The sequence below is a fragment of the Thermobia domestica genome, chromosome 2, assembly GCF_964235325.1.
Source record: "Thermobia domestica chromosome 2, izTheDome1.hap1.1, whole genome shotgun sequence".
NCBI classification, from domain to species: domain Eukaryota; kingdom Metazoa; phylum Arthropoda; class Insecta; order Zygentoma; family Lepismatidae; genus Thermobia; species Thermobia domestica.
This window is the reverse complement of record NC_137455.1, coordinates 277,851,049-277,870,084: the sequence shown is the minus strand read 5'-3', so window position 1 is coordinate 277,870,084 and position 19,036 is coordinate 277,851,049.

Below are 19,036 nucleotides of genomic sequence, written 5' to 3'. Positions count from 1 at the left end.
AATTCCTCTCCATAATAGGTCTGTATGATATTATTATATACAAAAAAATTAGGAATTTCAGATTAGACTATAAGTATCTTTATTATTAACTCAAAGTTAGACCTACAAATAAGCATAGGCAGAAGTACGGATAATCGATAGTTTATTGTGTAGACATCATAAATCAATAGGCAGTGGATGAATAATTCAGAGTGGGGTTAAGCAAAACACAAACAGAACAAATGTACACTCATGTTCAAAATTATTGTCGCATGTTTATAAATATGCTGTTCTAGGAATATAATTTGATAACGAATTCGCCCGGTATTTCTTATAATGTTAGTATGTGTATAATCGGCAAATACATGTATGTGGCAAAATTCATGTCAAAAGAGCAGTAAATAAGAATAATAAAACGAAACTAACATTTTCTTGTCCATTTAGCAACATTTTATTTTACTCATTATAATTTTCGTATTTATAATTCTTTTCCTATGAAATTTAACACAAATATACATTTCCCGATTATACACCTAGTAACAGTACTAAAAGTACCCTGAAAAATCATTACCAAATTATATTCTTACAAGAAGATATTTATAGAAATGCGACAATAATTTTGGACATGAGTGTACATGAACACACAGTCAGCAGGCTGTGTGATTCAACATGGAGAATCGTGTTCAGACGTGCAGCAGATGGGAATTCACTACTTGTGCCTCAATCAGATGCGTACAGTCCAAGAGATAGTTGTGTTCGTACAGATCTGTGTATCATTACTGCAGTTCGTCAGTGACAAAATGGAATGTGATGTAGGTAAATTAGTTGCTAAAGAATGTGATTAAATGTGTGTATGGCCAATATCAAGATGCATGATGGCACTTAGTACTATTCTCTTTCCAGCCTTAGAAAAAAGTAGATGTAAACAAACCCACCTGACTACCAGTCGGTCGATGACCAGTGATTGGTTGTTGGTCTCACTGCACTAGTATCCTATCGCAATATAATTCCTACTAAAATAATAATTTCGAATAAAGATATCTGAATTTATCCTGAATTTTGTGATAAGAAACGCAATATATGTAATATTTAATAACAGATGTAGCTTTATTTCAACCATACCCATACATTGTCATATAGTATTTACTGCGCATGCGTATGCGTTCGCGCGCCGACCCCGCTCATTTGAAATTGGAGAATGTAGAATTTTATGACGACGATGAGTAACAATAATCCATCTTCGTCTCATGCTATAAAACACAAAAGAGGACAGCAGCAACAAAGGTAATCTCGTTTATATAACGATTTGAGAAAATTCATATTTTCAGCATAACAGTAGTTACTGTCAGTGCGTTAATTATTTATCAACCAACTGTAGCGTTACAATTCGGAAATTATGTGACGACAGTCAGCTAGCAGACGATCTTGCTGTTCACGTCTCTCGCTGCCGAAGCACGTGTGAGCCGCGGAGTAATACATTTCGCGTTGTTTTCGTCTACTTTGTTCTAAGGATGGAAAGACTTTAGGTTGGCAACACTGACAATCCAATACCTCAAATGTTGATTAGTTTCATTCTCTATGATATTGTAAATGTATTTGCAGACATAATTCCACTTGATTGTATTGTTCCTGTAATATTGAACATTTCCATTCACTTTCCCATAGTGAGCCATTGGAGGGATTCAACATTTGAACACCTTGTATCTCGCATGTATCTCTTTTTTGGATGTCCACATTCATCTCGTCAGTTTTGGTCATGCATTTATGTTACACCCTCTCTCTCTCTCTCTCTTTCTATATATATATATATATATATATATATATATATATATATATATATATATATATATACACAGATGGTGATCAGAAAAATGGAAACACCTGCAGTTGGCAACACGTCAGTTGTATGGGTTGGCAGTGGTGTCGTGGCGCCCGCAGCGACGGACCGCTGGTGGTGGTGTGTTAGGTCGGTCTCCATACTACGTCAGGCGCAGTGAAACAGCAGTGTCCAGCAGACGGAGGAAAATGGGAGACCTCTCAAATTTTCAAAGAGGGCAAATTGTTGGTGCGCGGTTATATGGAGTGAGTGTGTCGGCAGTGGCTACAGTGTTAGGTGTGTCGCGTGGGACAGTGTCGAATGTGATTACGACCTACATAACACACGGGAAAACCACATCGGGGAAGCGGAACAGTGGGCGGAAGAAAATCATGAGTGACAGGTCACGCCGGGTATTAAAGCGCATTGTCACACAGAACCGTCATGCCACTGCGGAGCAAGTGACGGAGGAACTCAATCAGCACCTCCCCCACCCTGTTTCGACAATCACAGTCCGCCGCGAATTACATGACATGAACTTACGGGATCGTGTTGCACGGGCCAAACCGCTCATCAGGGACCATAACGCTTTCGCACGCCGCAAATGGTGCCGCGACCATGCAACTTGGACCGTTGAGGACTGGAAACGTGTGATATGGTCGGATGAGTCATCCTTCACCCTATTCCCAACCACGGGCCGTATTTATGTATGGAGAACGCCCAAAGAAGCTTATGATCTGCAGTGTCTCCGTCCAACTGTGAAACATGGCGGCGGCTTGGTGATGCTGTGGGCCGCCATATCATGGTTTTCATTGGGTCCTGTGGTCACATTTAGCGGACGAATCACTGGCAACGATTATGTCGCAATTTTAGGAGACCACTTGCATCCTATGGTCCGGATGTTGTTCCCGGACAATGACGCCATCTTCCAGGATGATAATGCACCCATTCACACAGCTGGCGTTGTTGCAGCGTGGTTTGAGGAACATCGGGATGAAGTTCAACACCTCCCCTGGCCCACCCACTCCCCAGATCTCAATTGAACATCTGTGGTCCGTCTTGGAAACACGACTTCGGCGACGATTTCCACCTCCATCCTCTCTCACAGAACTGGCCGATGCCCTGCACGAGGAATAGTGTAAAATTCCACTTGCCACCATTCACGACCTCTATGCCTCCATCCCACGTCGCATCAAGGCTGTTCTGAAGGCGAAAGGTGGCCCGACACCATATAAATCTGGTAAGTTGCAATTTCGTTCAGGTGTTTCCATTTTTTTGATCACCATCTTTATATATATATATATGGTACCGAAAAGTCCCGAAGGAATTTGATTTTGAGTTTAACGTCCCGTTCAGCAGCTAGGCTATATGAGAAAAGTCACGGAATGGTCTAATATTTCGCGAAATATAGAGATTAGCAAAACAAACAAACAAAAAACAGCCGTTAAATAGTTTTGAGAAAGCTATTCAAGGATACCAAACACAACCCCCTTCGGGGGTACGGAGGGTAACTTTAAAATTTTAAATGGGATCCCATTTCTTATTGGATATTTGAATTTTCCAGGAAAATGGGACAATAATTTGACCCAGAATTGGAAATTGTGCCTTCATGGTTAGCGTTTGAATCGACACACAAAAAAAGAGGGGTTACCAAAACATTAAGAAGATGCGAATTGTCAGTCTCGTTCTCTGTGGCCATATGGTTAGCGTACTGAATTGCGAAGTTAGAGGTCCTCCGTTCAATTCCCGCGCAGAGGAACATTTTTATGTGTTCGCACCGAAATAATGAATTCATACATTTTAACTTAAAAAATTATTTATTTGTCCATAATTTATTAACTTCCAAGAAAATATAAATTGCGAAAAGGTAGTTTGTTTTTGTTGCAAAAAAAAAAAAAACAACAACAACAACAATAACTTAAAATCCTGTTACTAAGAACCATTTCATAAAGCTAGTTTGCAAAACAGTTATCGAAATTTGTATTGTATGTAACTTGAATATAGACTTATTATTTGGAGAAATAACAAAAGAAAACAATGTGGCTTTGAGCGAGGATGAAACTCAAGACCTCTGACTCCGCAGTCGAGTACGCTAACCGTATAGTCACAGAGTACTTGACTGACAATTTCCATTTTCATAACGTTTTGGTAAACCCTTTTTTTTTTGTGTGTGTGTCGGTTCAAGCGACATCCATGAAGATACTGTTTTTAATTCTGGGTCAAATTATTGTCCCTTCTTTAGGAGAATCCAAATATCCAATAAGAAATGGGGTTTCCATTTAAAATTTTGGTCTGCATAATCTAGTTACCCCCCGTACCGCCGAAGGAATCCAGAAATACTGTATCACTCGCAGACTTAGGCTGGGAGACACTGTGCCACCACACTCGCTGAACTTAGAGTCCACACATTACCACCTGATCTTCTTGAAAAAACATTTCTGTGCGGAATGTTTCGACAGTAAGGCAAACTTGCGGCAGGTACTTGCAGGCTACTTTGCGTCATATATATACGAGAGTGGGGTGAAAAGTTGTTCTGACAATGAAAGACTGCGAATTTGAGTTCAAAAATGATTTTATTTTTCGACATAATCACCCTTAACTTCAATACACTTGGTCCAGCATTTCTCCAACATCAGTATTCCTTCCCGGAAGTTAGAGTCTGGAAGGTTGTGAAAATAGTCATCCACGACCCTCTCAACTTTTTCATTCCATGTGAAGCGCTTCCCAGAAAGAAATTTCTTCAAATTTGGGAACAGATAGAAGTCCGATGGTGCCAAATCAGGAGAATATGGTTGAAATTCCGGAGTTTTCCCATCGCCAACGCATCCTTGTGCACAGGTGCGTTGTCCTGGTGAAAGACGGATTTTCTTCTTCAACCCAGACCTCTTCTCGCGAATTTTGGCATCCAGCTGGTCAAGAAGGTTGGAGTAATATTCGCCTGTAATTGCTCTTCCTTTTGCAAGGTAATCAATTAACAAGATCCCTTTCGCACCCCAAAACACACTGGCCATGACCTTTCCCGCCGATACGATCGTCTTCGCTTTCTTCAGCGCTGCACCACCGGCTTCCACCCACTGCTTGGATTGCTGTTTCATTTCTGGTGTGTAGTGGTGAACCTATGTCTCATCCATTGTCATAAATCGCCGCACAAAATCGGTCGGATCCCTTTCGAATCGGTCCAAAGATTGCTGCGAAAATCGTTTTCGCATTTGGTTTTGGTCGCCAGTCAGCAAATGCGGCACCCATCTTGCGTAGAGCTTCCGCATCCCTAGTTCTTTGTGCAAGATGTTTCTCACCCGTTCCTCCGATATCCCAACATTCTCAGCTATCTCACTCACCTTCGCTCGACGCGAGACGCTGTCGTCCAACACGATATCATATACTTTTTCGATTGTTTCCGGCGTGGTTGAGGTTTTTGGCCTTCCTTCACGTGGGTCATTTTCGAGGGATGTGTGACCACGTTTAAATTCAGCTGCCCACTTTGGCAGCTGACATGGAAGGAGCAGATCCCCGTAAACTTGTCAACTTCGGATGAATTTCCGTAGGGGTTAATCCATCCAAAACGAAAAATTTGATTACCACACGATATTCAAGTTTATCCATTTTCACAACTAACACGCAAAACCTCTAACTGCAACAATGCCTGCATACAAACTACTTGAGAGAACAAGTTAACACTTCTTACACGAAGAACTGAGAAGCGCCCCTAAGCTAAAACAATAAAATATTGCTGATTGGAGTGCTATCTCTGAGTCAGGCCGAGAACTTTTCACCCCGTCCTCGTATATATATATATATATATATATATATATATATATATATATATATATATATATATATAATTGTAGCCCTTATTATTGGCTTTCGAGGGTTTAAAATAGAGAATGTTCAGCGGAAGCATCGCTGTGGCTCGTGTTCTCATTGACTCTCCCTGAAGCGTTACACGGAATAAAGTCTTCATTTGTTTAGAATTTCGTATGCAGAGGATTGTGTGTGTCTATGTTCGATAGGTTTTGCTGCACTATTATATTTGATTATGAAAGACATATTAATGGAACTAATGAGAAATGTTTCAGTAATATGGAATAAGAAACACAAATAACATCATAATAGGCACGTTTAAAATAGAGAATGGAAGAAAATAGCAAACTGAAATGGGAATGTCAAATAAGTTATTTATTTGAGAATTATACTGCAGCATAGTATTATATAAGGCAATGGCGGTCACATTGTAGATTTTTTTAAAGAAAAAAGAATCTACTGTTAATCATATCTATGCTTTAAACCTCCCTCCCCCCCCCCCAATTCCAAGGTTAATAAAAAGGATTTCTTCTAAACTCGTTATTGATATAAGGTAAAGAAATACCTGTAAAGACGGGCACGTATCCATTGGGAGGAAACGTCGAATAATGGAATTGCAGTGCCAAAACTTCCTTTGCTGCAGTTAATACCCCCTCCATACCTGATTTATTTATTTATTAAATTTTACTGGGAACGATTTCTCACCTGAGTGCTGAAAGAGGGCATTTTCTTCACAGAAAATTGAATAAAAGGTAAAAGTCTTTGATTTAGTAATAAAGATGGACAAAAGATGAGACTCGAATATTTTTGCGAAACAAGACACAAGACTTTGGCATTTCTCATATCTCATCTCGCGTCCATCCCTATTTATAAACTGTTTGGTCCTTTCAATTTCAAAATGTAGTTTCGCAATACTTTTTATACACTGACGGAATAATTTCACACGTGTCACAGTAAAAATGTTTCTCCTCAAACTTGAGAGTTACAGCGAGGGTGCGACCTCCTCGCTATGTGCGCCCTTCATCCATAGCGACCGCGACTGAAACCTCGAGCTCGATCGCGAGGTCTCTTTGGTATGTCTTTACCCTTACGGTAGGGGCATGCCGAAGATGTTTGATTATTTGTCACATTGAAACCAATAAATGTACTGACCGAATATTAGTGTGAGCGACTGTAATTGCATTAATAAGTACCGGCTTACGGCAATACGGTTAATTATGATTAAAAGAAAAAAGAATTGTGTTCAATATGTATTATTATGTTCGTTTATATGGTTTTTGCAGAATTATGTTAGGCATTCATTTATATTGCCTAAATTTTATGTGTGTATTTATATTGACATCGTTTACTGTGAAAATCGTATTTGGTGTTAACTCTCTTGGGATATTTGGTAACTTTTGTTACCATGGCGTAGTATCGTCTTTGGCCGCTTATTTAGGTTCTATAACAGATATTTAAGCCACTTGTTTTATTGGTCAAGTCAAGGATGGACCAAAGAACACCCCAGATGCGTTTTGGAACCGGATGGTTAACTTGGCAGCGCGAAGTGGGGTCGGAGGGGCGCGTCTGATTTTCTTCTTAAGGCAAATTTCAAAAAAAAAAAAAAAAAATCATGCCTTTAGGTTTCAAGATATCAATTGAAACCTTGCATAAGGATTGTGTATACCTTTGAATATTTCTTACAAAAAAAATGAGATCCCTACGCGAATCCAGGGTCGAGACCGAGGGGCGCAAGTGTTCCGAGAGGTGATTTTTTCAGAAAAAAATCCGGTTTTTCCCGATTTTTCCAGTTCAGGTGTATGATACGGACATGTGAATGGTACTGTTGGAAGGGCCTTGTTATACAGAAGAAAATGACGTTCGAACAATAATTCTAGGCCAAATAGTAATGACGCAGTAAATTTTTATATTATGCATATATATGTATATAGGGCCTAAATTCAGACTTTCAATATTTTTTCCGCCCTCTGTTTTCAAGATACAATATTAAAATTTTGCACACGTATTACTTACATAACAACGTTTTTTCTATATAAAAAAACAAGATTCCTACGTGAACCCAGGCCCGGGCTAGAGAGACAAAGTATTATGGAGGATTTTTTTTAATCCGGGTTTTTTCCTAAATTTTTCGATTCAGATGTATGTTACGGACATGTGAGTGGTTCCGTTGGGAAGGGCTCGTTATCAGTGGCGGATCTAGGCCAGGGACGGGGGCAAGGACTCCCCAGTTTTTTCAGTGACAGAATAATTTAAGCTATTATTTATATATTTTTGAAAGTTTATATATACCTAACATTGTCTAGGTACTGGCTGCCCCTCCCAGTTTATACCTTCTAGAGCCGCCACTGCTCATTATACTGAAGGCAATGGTGTTTGAACCATGACTGTAGGTCAAATAGTAATGATAATATATACTGTATATGAAAAAATGGTTTATCTTGAGGCTTTCAAAAATTTCTTCCGACCTTAGTTTTCAATAAGCAGACCCATACTGGCCCACCGGGACGTGTCCAGGTGCGCCCTCCGAAACATCTCAGTATAAATAAAGGCCTAAGTTTTTAGTAGATAATAAATTCTTACAGTTTTATTGATAAAGAACCCGTGAAAAGTGCAGTGCGCCCTTTACATTAGGCGCCCTTGCGAAACCACATCAAAGATGAACGATTTTATTCACTCTTCTGAATACCACAGATCTGTACAATAAATACATACAGTTACTATTGGTAAAGAACCCGTGAAAAGTACAACGCGCCCTTTACATAAAGCGCCTTACGAAACACCACATTATAGATAAGTGGTTTAAGTTACCTTGTATACCAGCTTTGTATAATACTGTGTAGAAGCTTTCACAATCTTAATATGCATCGATATATTGATTGTTCCTGTGTGTTTTAAAGCAGTGTTCGGTTAATCAGTACCTATTGCATTATATAGCTATATTAATTTCCATGAAATGTGGTCTTCCTATCACCACGACATGGCGCGTCCCCAGCTTGTGGATCGAGGAGGAGGCCTCTAGATACAGAGGTTAGCTGCGAATATACTAAAGAAGCAGTCGCGGACAGACGACAAGGGGTGATCCTCCAGCTTGGGGATTTGGTGTGGGACTAACAACCTCACCCTATATATATATATATATATATATATATATATATATATATATATATATATATATATATATATATATATATATATATATATATATATATATATTTATATTTAAGCTTGTTCAGGCATATTCGCAGAATCCTCGGATCAGAACTGATAACTTGGCACGAACTCAGCAAAGTAAAATCGACATGAGATTTGGAACATAGAATATATGAAGTCTCTTTAGGACAGGCGTGTTAAAATTTGTAACGATTGAGTTTAGAAATAGAGAATGTACCTAGCAAGGGCGCCGATCCTAGGGGGCCGAGGGTCCCGTGCCCCTCAAAGCTCATGTGGGCCCCCGCATTGTATTTATGAATATACAGTATTTCGCATAATTTTAATGCAATTTGTCTTAAAATCCTCATATGTATGCCTTCTGCATCTGAATGCCCCCCCCCCCCCAAATTTACAGAGAAATCGTCGCCCTTGGTACTTAGTGGGATATCAGGAAGTTTGATGAGAAGGAAATGGAGGAGTCAAGTCGGAAATTTTACGTTATTTCACATGAAACTAATTAAAAATTACTAACTAGGTACAGGGCTTTTCGTTCACAAACGAATATCAGCAATTACATGGGTAAAATTTGTTAATGATAGATTTTCTTTTACTTCTCTTAAGGATCGGTGGTGTAACATTATTCTTTTAAATGCACATACCCCAACAGAAAATAAGGATGGCGATTAAAGAAAAGACAGTTTTTACGAAAGAATAGAACGGATATTTGACCATCTCCCGAAATACCATATGAAAATTCTGTTATGCGGTTTCAATGCGAAGGTAGGACGAGAGGGAATTTTCAAACCGATTATAGGGAATAAATGTCTGCATAAGGAAAGTTGTGACAACGGCGTTAGACTCGTGAACTTTACAACATCCAGAAACCTTATCGTGAAGATTACAAAATTCCCACATCGCGACATTCATAAATATACTTAAACTTCATCAGATGAAAAAACACAATCAAACTGATCACGTTTTAGTGGACAGAGGAAAACAGTCTAGCACAACTGATGTTCGGTCGTTCAAAGGAGCTGATTGTGATACTGATTACCACCTGGTAGCAGCGATAATAAGAGAGAGACTATGGTTGAATAACGGAAATATTCAATATCTGAAAACGGATAGATTTAATTTAAAGAAATTAGAGGAGAGGGGAGCTAGATTGAAGTGTCGAATAGATTTTCGGTTTTAGAAGATTCGGAGTGCACTAGTGCTCAGGATACTTGATTGAAATTAGAGATAACATTAAATTTTCAGCAAAAGAAATATCGGGGCACGCAGAAATAGGTAGGAACACACCATGGTTCAACCAGGAATGCACTAAAGTAGCAGAAAACAGAAAACAGAAGAAACAGCGTTAGCTACAAAATCCGAACAAAATAACTACATAAAATGTCGTCATCTGGCGGAAAACTTCCAAAACTTTTAGAACAAGCAAACGCGATTTTTGAAAGCTAAAATTAATTAACTTGAAGCATCAACAAACTTAAGAAAGGCTATCAACCTCGTGCTTATATATTAAAGAAAGCCAACGGAACAGTTCTCACTGATCAGGATAGCATCTTATATAAATACAAAGATTTCTTTGACGATTTGCTTAATACATAGCCAAAAATCAATGTTCGTGGAGAAAGTGAAATGCATACAGCATAACTGTATATTCCAGAACCTAACAAGACACAAATAGAAATCGCTATTTAAAAATTAAAGAAACACACTCATCTCCGGGTGCAGACGAAATTCTGGCTGACTTGATTTTAGCTGGAGAGGGAATATTGCAGAGCAAGATACACAAAATCATTCTCCTTATTTGGAACAAGGAGGAATTACAAGAGTGAAAAGAATCAATCGTTGTTCCAGTTTAGAAGAAAAGTAACAAAACTGATTGTAATAATTATTGAGGCATTTCTCTTCTGTCAACATCCAATAAATCCTCTTAAACATTCTATTAGCAAGATTGATTCAATGCGCAGATGAAATTATTGGAGATAATCAGAGCGGATTTAGGTAAAACCGATCAATTATTGACGAGATGTTTACCATTCGACTAGTAGTTGGAAAGAAATGGGAATACAATATCCTGGCAAATCAATTATTGACTTTAGACTCGGGTAGGAGGGATCATTGTACAACATGCTTACAGAATTAGGAATACCGAAAAAGGTAGATTAATTAAGATATGTTTAAATGAATCCCAAAGTAAGGTTCGAGGAGAGAAATTCTTGTTCACGAGCTTTCACGTTGAGAATGGCCTGAAACAAGATGTGTTGTTGCGATTATTAAACTTGGTTCTGGACGTTGCGTGTTACTTGCCACGGTGTTACTTGCCACTATTGGAATTTCGTGTTACTTGCCACGGTTACCTTATCGCATATTTATCTATCTATGACAGCGTGTCCGTTGCCACGCACCTGCATCTAGATTTGACCTTGAGGGGGTGAGAGTAATTTCCCAGTGCTGTTTTGTCTTGGCTGGAAAGCTCATTCTAGTTTCTTATAACAGCGAAACACACTTCCTTTCACAATTTCTTCTTTATATAATATATATTTCTTCTTTAATGAGGCGTTTCTCTATTCCCTCAATTAATTTTTCATAGTCTTTATCACTAATTAAAGACATGCTAGTCACTTATCAAAAATGTATTAGTTTCCGTTGTGAACACTTCTTTTCACGCGCTACACACAGAACGAACTGTTACGTGAAAAAAACTTTTAGAAAACATTTATTTTTTACCTTTCTACTTGGAGATATCTCGGCAACTTTTCTGTTGCCGTCTTCTCAGTGAGCGGACTCCCATAAGATTCAATGCATTTTTAGATGTTGCCCAACTGTTCCGTAGCCGAGCGGTTGCCCTACTGTCACACTGCTTAGCAACACCTCGGCAACTTTTCTGTCGCCGTCGTCTCAGTGAACGCACTCCCATGACGCAATGCATTTAGCCAGAGCAACAAGATAGTTGCCCGACAAAATGTTGCCAGTGAGCGGTAGGCCTAAGGCAACAGCTTGGCGACGAAACAGTTGGGCAACATTTAAAAATGCATTGAGTCTTATGGGAGTCCGTTTACTGCGGCGACGGCGACAGAAAAGTTGCCGAGGTACATCCAAGCAGAGAGATAAAAAAAAAAATGTTTCGAATTACATGCTTTCGAATTACTGAAGAACTTCAATTGTTTGTGTAGATTTGCAAGAATACTCCTTTCGTCAGAATCTTGTTTTGTTTCTTGTATTTCGTGCGAGTTTTGTGAGTTTTGTGACACGCATAAATGTAACAAGGTTCCTATTTCTTAAATCAGAAATTTGCTTTGTTTCTTGTGTTTCAGCTGATTGCCTTACTTTGAAAATTGCTTGGGAAATTACTCCCACCCCCTCAAGGTCAAATCTAGATGCAGGTGCGTGGCAACGGACACGCTGTCATAGACAGATAATTATGCGATAAGGTAACCGTGGCAAGTATCACGAAATTCCAATAGTGGCAAGTAACACCGTGGCAAGTAACACGCAAACGTTCTGGAGAACACTATAAGGAAAATCAAAGATAGCAATCAGGTCCTAGAGCTGAATTGTATTTACAAGGTTATGGCGTATGCTGATGAGGTAAATTTAATAGGAGATGATAGAACAATAGAAAGGAACAGAGATGTGCGTCTACGCGTAAAAAACGATAGTTTACGTTTACGTGTCAACTATGCGTAGACAATGTAAACAACGTAGACTATGTAGAATATGTCAACAACACGTAATTTAATATGGCGTCGTGAACAATAAAGGAGCTTTCTTTTGTCGTTACCTAACGAAATTGCGTACAAAAAAAAAAAAAAAAAGCCTAGACCTGCGAATAGTAACTTTCGAATACTTAGTTTCGTCTTGATGAAGGAAAATGAAAAATATTATGCATTTTGTAAAATATGCAAGAAAAAATTGGCAAATTCAGCAGATTCAAGACTGAAAGCCCATAGGTGAGAATTAGTTTTGTAAATTTCATTATAAAAGCAGTGCTCGAAGTGGAAAATCTAAGGAAGTGGTATGTGCAGAGCAGAGTAAACATACAAATTAGATAATTCCTCCTACTTTTTATATGTTAGTCGTTTCCCTAATCTTTCGCTGCACCGAAGCAAATCAACTGAATGAGGAAATATGAACAAACGAGCAATGAAATTCTTCCTTACATTTGATAGTGGTTGTCTACATAGACTACACGATAAAAGGTGTAATGTAGATTACGTATAGATTACAGTAGACAATCGCGTAGACGTAAAATTATAGTTTACGGCACATCACTGGAAAGGAATGCAGAAATCTTAATTAAGCTTGCAGGGATATGGGCTTAGAAGTAAATACAGAGAAAACTAAATACATGGAAGTTTGTCGGGATCGTAATACTGAATTATATGGATGGTTAAAATATCGAATAGTACTTTTGATCAAGTGGACACTCAAATAACTAGGATTAGGATCATTATTTACAGACCAAAACCATAATCACTAAGAAATTTGATGCCAAGTGAAAGCAGGGATTTCGTGTTATTATTCAGTTAAAAATCTTCCGTTGTCGCGAATTCTGTTGAGGAATTTGTAGCTTAAAATATAAAACGATAATCATGCCTGTTGTTCTGTATGGTTGCGAAACATGGTCACTGACTCTGAGGGAAAATCGCAGACAAAGTATTTGAAAACAAGATTCTTAGACCAATATTCGGATTCGAAGAGGAACGGGAATGGGAAGTGGCGGAAACTTCATAACGAGGAAGTTCATCATTTATACATTTACCAAACATTGTTAGGGTCATCAAGTCTAGGAGGCTCAGGTGGGCCTCAGGTCATGTAGCCAGAATGGAAGAAATTAGAAACGCTTTCAAAGTTCTAACTGGAAATCCAAATAGGAAGACCGAGGCGAAGATGGAAGGACAATATTAAAATGGTTCTCGCAGAGATTGGAATATAAAGTAGAAACTGGGTCCAGTTGGCTAAAGACAGAAATCAATTGAGAGCTTTTGTAAACGCGTCTCAGAGCTATAGTAAGTTGTTGATATATTTAGCTTCTTTTTATTTGACAGAAATGTTGTTATAGGAACTCAAAAGGTTTTTCTCTAGTAAAGAGGATTTCGATTCGAGATTTCCACAAATTAGCTATTCAAGCAGTAAAACAAATTTGGTGGTGATTTTGATATAAAATAACACCCATAAATGACACTCATATATATATCCGTTGTATGGGCGCCCATTTAGTAGACTTGTCCACCGCACTCATTAGTATGGGCCTGGGTATAAGATTAAAATTTTGCACACATTACAACGTATACACGTATTACATAACAACGTATTCTTTTTTTTTTTTTTAATAACAGATTCCTTCGTGAACCCAGGCCCGGGCCAGAGGAACGCAAAAATTTGATATTTTTTAGAAAAATGTCCCGGTTTTACCCCATTTTCCCGTTTCTGGTGTATAATACGGACAAGCGAGCAGTACCGTTGGAACGTATGCTCTATCGTGAAAAAAAAAGTGGTATAAATCATGATCGTACGAGGAAGCAGTAGCTATTTGAGTGAAAGGGTCTGTGGTATATTTTGATAATGATTTATTTAACGTCCCAGAGTATGTCCGTTAGGCTAAAGGAAACGACGATTAAAGCAAGTGAATGATAATGGAATAATTGGTGGAATGAGAAAATGGGTGGAAACGGAGTATCCCGAGAAAGTACCATTTAGTATTACGTCTTTAACTAATTTTTCTTACGGGTTAGTTTGGTCTGATATTGAATAGTTTTAGGGGATGAGTCCAGTGATGTAATGCTAATTTTTTAAGTTGGTAGACGCTCCACCCCTTATTTCACACACACACACACACACACACACACACATATATATATATATATATATATATATATATATATATATATATATATATATATATATATATATATATATATATATATATATATATATATATATATATATATACACACTGGGTGTCCCAAAAGAAGTAGGTATACAGCCCCGTACTGATCAACTCATTGCTTTTTATATCATTTCTTATTGTTATCCATCAGCTAGACAGTTTCTTTATTATTTCTTTTTAATGTCTTTTTACCTATATCTTGAACTCGGAAAAGCCGAAGGAAATAAACTTACAAGCCAGCATGTTATACTTGCTCAATGGAGGGGTGTATACCTACTTTTGGGTCACGCTATTTTATATACCGGTATATATATATATATATATATATATATATATATATATATATATATATATATATATATATAAATGGTTTTCTCTGAAATTCACCATACCGCTTCTTCTAACACTATTAATCATTACGCTATTAATGCTCAAAGTTCAATTTTCTACATTTTCCCACGCTCATAATTCAGGAAGGACGCCACTTTCGATGTATTAAACATTTTTTTGTTTGTTTTTGTGTTTACTTTCAACCCCCAAGCGCTGTAATAGGAATTATGAAACACCATTAGAGAAAACCGTTTTCGAAACATACCACATTCAAGATGGTCGGGATGTTTCACAAGATTTTATTAAACCTTGACCCATCAATCCATGATTATTTATGAGACCTTCATTTAATTTGTGATTTTTTTTTTTAATTCCGCAAACCCTTGAACTTGGTATTTCCTGACAATACGGGTGTGGTACCTACTAAACAGGCCCTGGCCAATATCTTCCCAAATCCTTTACATTATTATTGTTGTTAAATATCCATTATAAAAATGGTTATTGGTGATCGTTAAATAAATAATATAAAGTACATTGAATAAAATAGAATAAATATGCATTATGAAAAAAAGGAAAAATAGATCAAGACAAAAATGCTCTTCTCCTAAAAGTGTTTCTTAAAAGAAACAAAAGTTATAAAATAAAAAGTGAGAGCTTTTCCACTTTTTAAATTCAAAAGTGAATTTTTAATTATTTTTTGTAAAAATTAAATCCGAAGAAGCAAGTAAGAAAACCCGCAAGTCTAGCTCTTCTACACTACTTGACAAAGTGCTAATGAATAATTTATTTGTCACGTAACATTCCAGCCAGCCGATCAATTACAGTCAAATGCAATGCACAGGGTAAAGTTGAGCAGGACCCGTTATCTGTATAAGAAGCAGTGCACGAAAGGAGTGTATTCAGTAGAAAGCACATGCAGTAAGGTGTTTGACGTAAATAGCGCCGTAAGTGGTGGAACTCAGTTCTATGAAATTCACTATAGTGGGGCAATAATTAAGTGCAAAATGGCTTCAAGACAGCATATAAGTGTGTACGATCGTGGACAATCAGCTGGACGGCTGAGTTGAGTTGAGTTGATTTTAGTTTAGCGTCCCGTTCAGCAGCCAGGCTATATGAGACGTGGACCTACTGATTAACGTGGAATCCGAACCACATGAGCTCCCGCCGGGAATTGAACCCGGGTCTCCCACGCCATGCTGGACGGCTGAAGTTGGCCAAAATGTCACTACTGTGGTGATAGCAATGGGAGTGTCAGAAAGTGTCATCTCGCGGTTGAAAAAGGGTGCCGAAAGTAGAATTGCAATGCGAAAGCATGCCGGTGATTGTCGAAGGAAGATCTCACCTCAAGATGATCGATATGTATCCCTAGTCGTGAAAAGGAACGGAGAGTGCACTCCATGTCAGATAGCTGCAGATCTTGCAACCGATACTGGTACACATGCATCTGCCAAAACCATTTTTTGGCACTTTGGTTTGTATGCAGGGAAGCCTGTTAAATGTATCCTACTTCAACCACGCCATCGTCACGAACGATTACAGTGGTGTCAGGAATAAGTTGGTTAGGATCAGCAACAGTGGTCCAGAGTGATGTTCTCTGACAAATCCCGTTTCACTGTGACAAGCGATTCTGGCCACAAGTAACTGGAAGAGAGCGGAAAACGTACGTTATGCACAACAGAATGTCCATGAACGTGATCGCTAAGGCCAAGGTGTGATGGTGTGGGCAGGCATTATTCACAATGGCAGAACCCTGCTTCACACCTTTGAGCGAGGTGGCCTGATATCGCAGCGGTATTGCAGAGATTCTCCTGAATCATATTCGTCGTTTTCTGAAGTGTGGTAGGTTCAGACTTACCGTTTACGGCCGATAGTGCGCGCCCACACAAGACTGCTGAGGTATGGGACTAGTGATGAGCGCAAGAGTCTTGATCTTGCAGTTTTTGCAAGAGTCTTGCATGCAAGACTAAGACCAAGACCAGGAATCTTGATGCAAGACCAAAACCAAGACCAAGGTTTGCAAGAACAAGACCAAGACCAAGACCATACCTGCAAGACCAAGACCAAGACCAAGACGCTTGCGCAAGAGTCTTGCACAAGTACCGGTTCTACTTTAATTATTTTATAGAGTGTAAAAAGGGGGAAAGTCATTACATCTTTCACTTGAAGTTCTTGGCTTCAGTAAAAATGCCGCTGGAGTGAATGTGTTCCCAGTAGTTTATGCAATCCGTGTGAGTCAATCTGTCCCTGTAGCATATAGCTACAGTATGTCGTTTTGTAAATTGGTTGTTCTCGTTTTCTGTAGATATTGCTCTTTTTCAAACTACACAGGTGTCATCTTGCGCCATGTGAGCTTTCTCGGTAGACAAACACTGTGTGCGTGGATTTTCTCGGCCCTTTCCCGTTTCCTCCTACTTTCTTCATTTCACCGTTTCAGTCATTTCTCATCAGCACCGTCTCCCTTAGCCTTGGTGCATAATCGTGGGACGTTAAACTAGATACTTCATTTCATTTCAAAGCATATTAGTGGTGTTCTTCCAAAACTAAAAACAAATGAGTATTGAACATCGGTAATACCGTACACCATAGGGTCGACTACATAGGTATGGCCTTGGCTCCGAGACTCAAGCATTCGTTGGAACTTTTTAACGCGTCCTCATAAAATTAATATCGAAATAACATTTTCATGACATTGACGAAAACTTAGTACATGTGATCGCAAGTTTGATTTCATGGACGGATGCTTGTACGTTGAATAATTGTTTATTAATAGAACTTTTAGCCTCCTCAGGTATACAGCCCATTAAGAATTGAGTGATATAGTATACTACAATGAATCTATATTATAAAATTGAAAGTGACTATTTTTGTGACTATACTAAGATCTATTCCAGGCAACCTGATAGGAAACTCCCCTTCCTCCCACCACTCTCCAGTACGGAGGGGAAATCAAGCCGTTGACCTTCACAGGGAGGGAAGCTTTTCTAATAAACAAAATCGTGTACACACTAAATTCGTACGTCAATTCGCTCGCACCTGATGGTGAGAAAGCACTGACTGCTGTTTTTACCTGTCAACCCCGAATAACAAACAATTACTGTTTTCAATTGTTGTCTTTAAGAAAAGTATTTTTTACTATTTATGTATTAAAGTTTTGGCTTTAGTCCTATTTATTAAATTGCATTTCTAGAAATAAGAACTAATTCGTTATAAAGTTAATTTCCATCATTGTTTCACTTAAGAATCGGGAGAAAAAGCAAACCAATCCTGTCGACATTGTCTTTATTTACAATTTCAAGAAAGGTAATCTTCTGGCTGTCTGAGTATCGAGTGCGCAGACTATCGACCTGTGCAAATATTGTATGAATTTAGCGTGTGTGGTAACCATATTATATATAGTGTCGTGTGAAATTAGTGCATATTAAATTGTATTCTGTATCCATTATGTTTTGTATAGTTTATATTATCTGAAACAAATTTTAGTGCATATTAAATTGTAAATAATTGCGTATTTAGTGCTTTGTGAAGCGACAATTCATGATGCTTGCAGTAGTTCTGTGATAAAACATGAGCCCGGGACAGCGTTACGAAGTGGTGAGAAGCGTTGCATTTTGAATATCTTCCATGCTTTAAGAGAACAACACCCTAATTTAATTGTTGAAGAATTCGCCGACATGACTGGGAAACAGGCAAGTGTAGGAAAGGCAACTGTTTATAGAAGTAGGCGGGAGGCTAAATTTAATGAAAATAAATTAAGAAGTCTCAAAAATACGCGTACAAGTATTTCCCCTCTCGGAAAACTATGATGACTTCATGAAATCGGCAATTCGATCAAAGGTACATCAGGTCTTTTCCCGTAATAAATTGCCAACATTAAATAAAATTCTGATAGCTATAAATACCGATGATGAACTGCCCTGCTTTTCTCACCCAACTCTCCATAGACTGTTGAAAATAATGAAATTCAAGTATGTATAGCACCCATTAATTGCATTGACCTCCAGACAAGAGTTCTGTGAGAACTAAAAACTTTTGTTGGGGCCGTGGTGGCTCCGTTGTAGAGC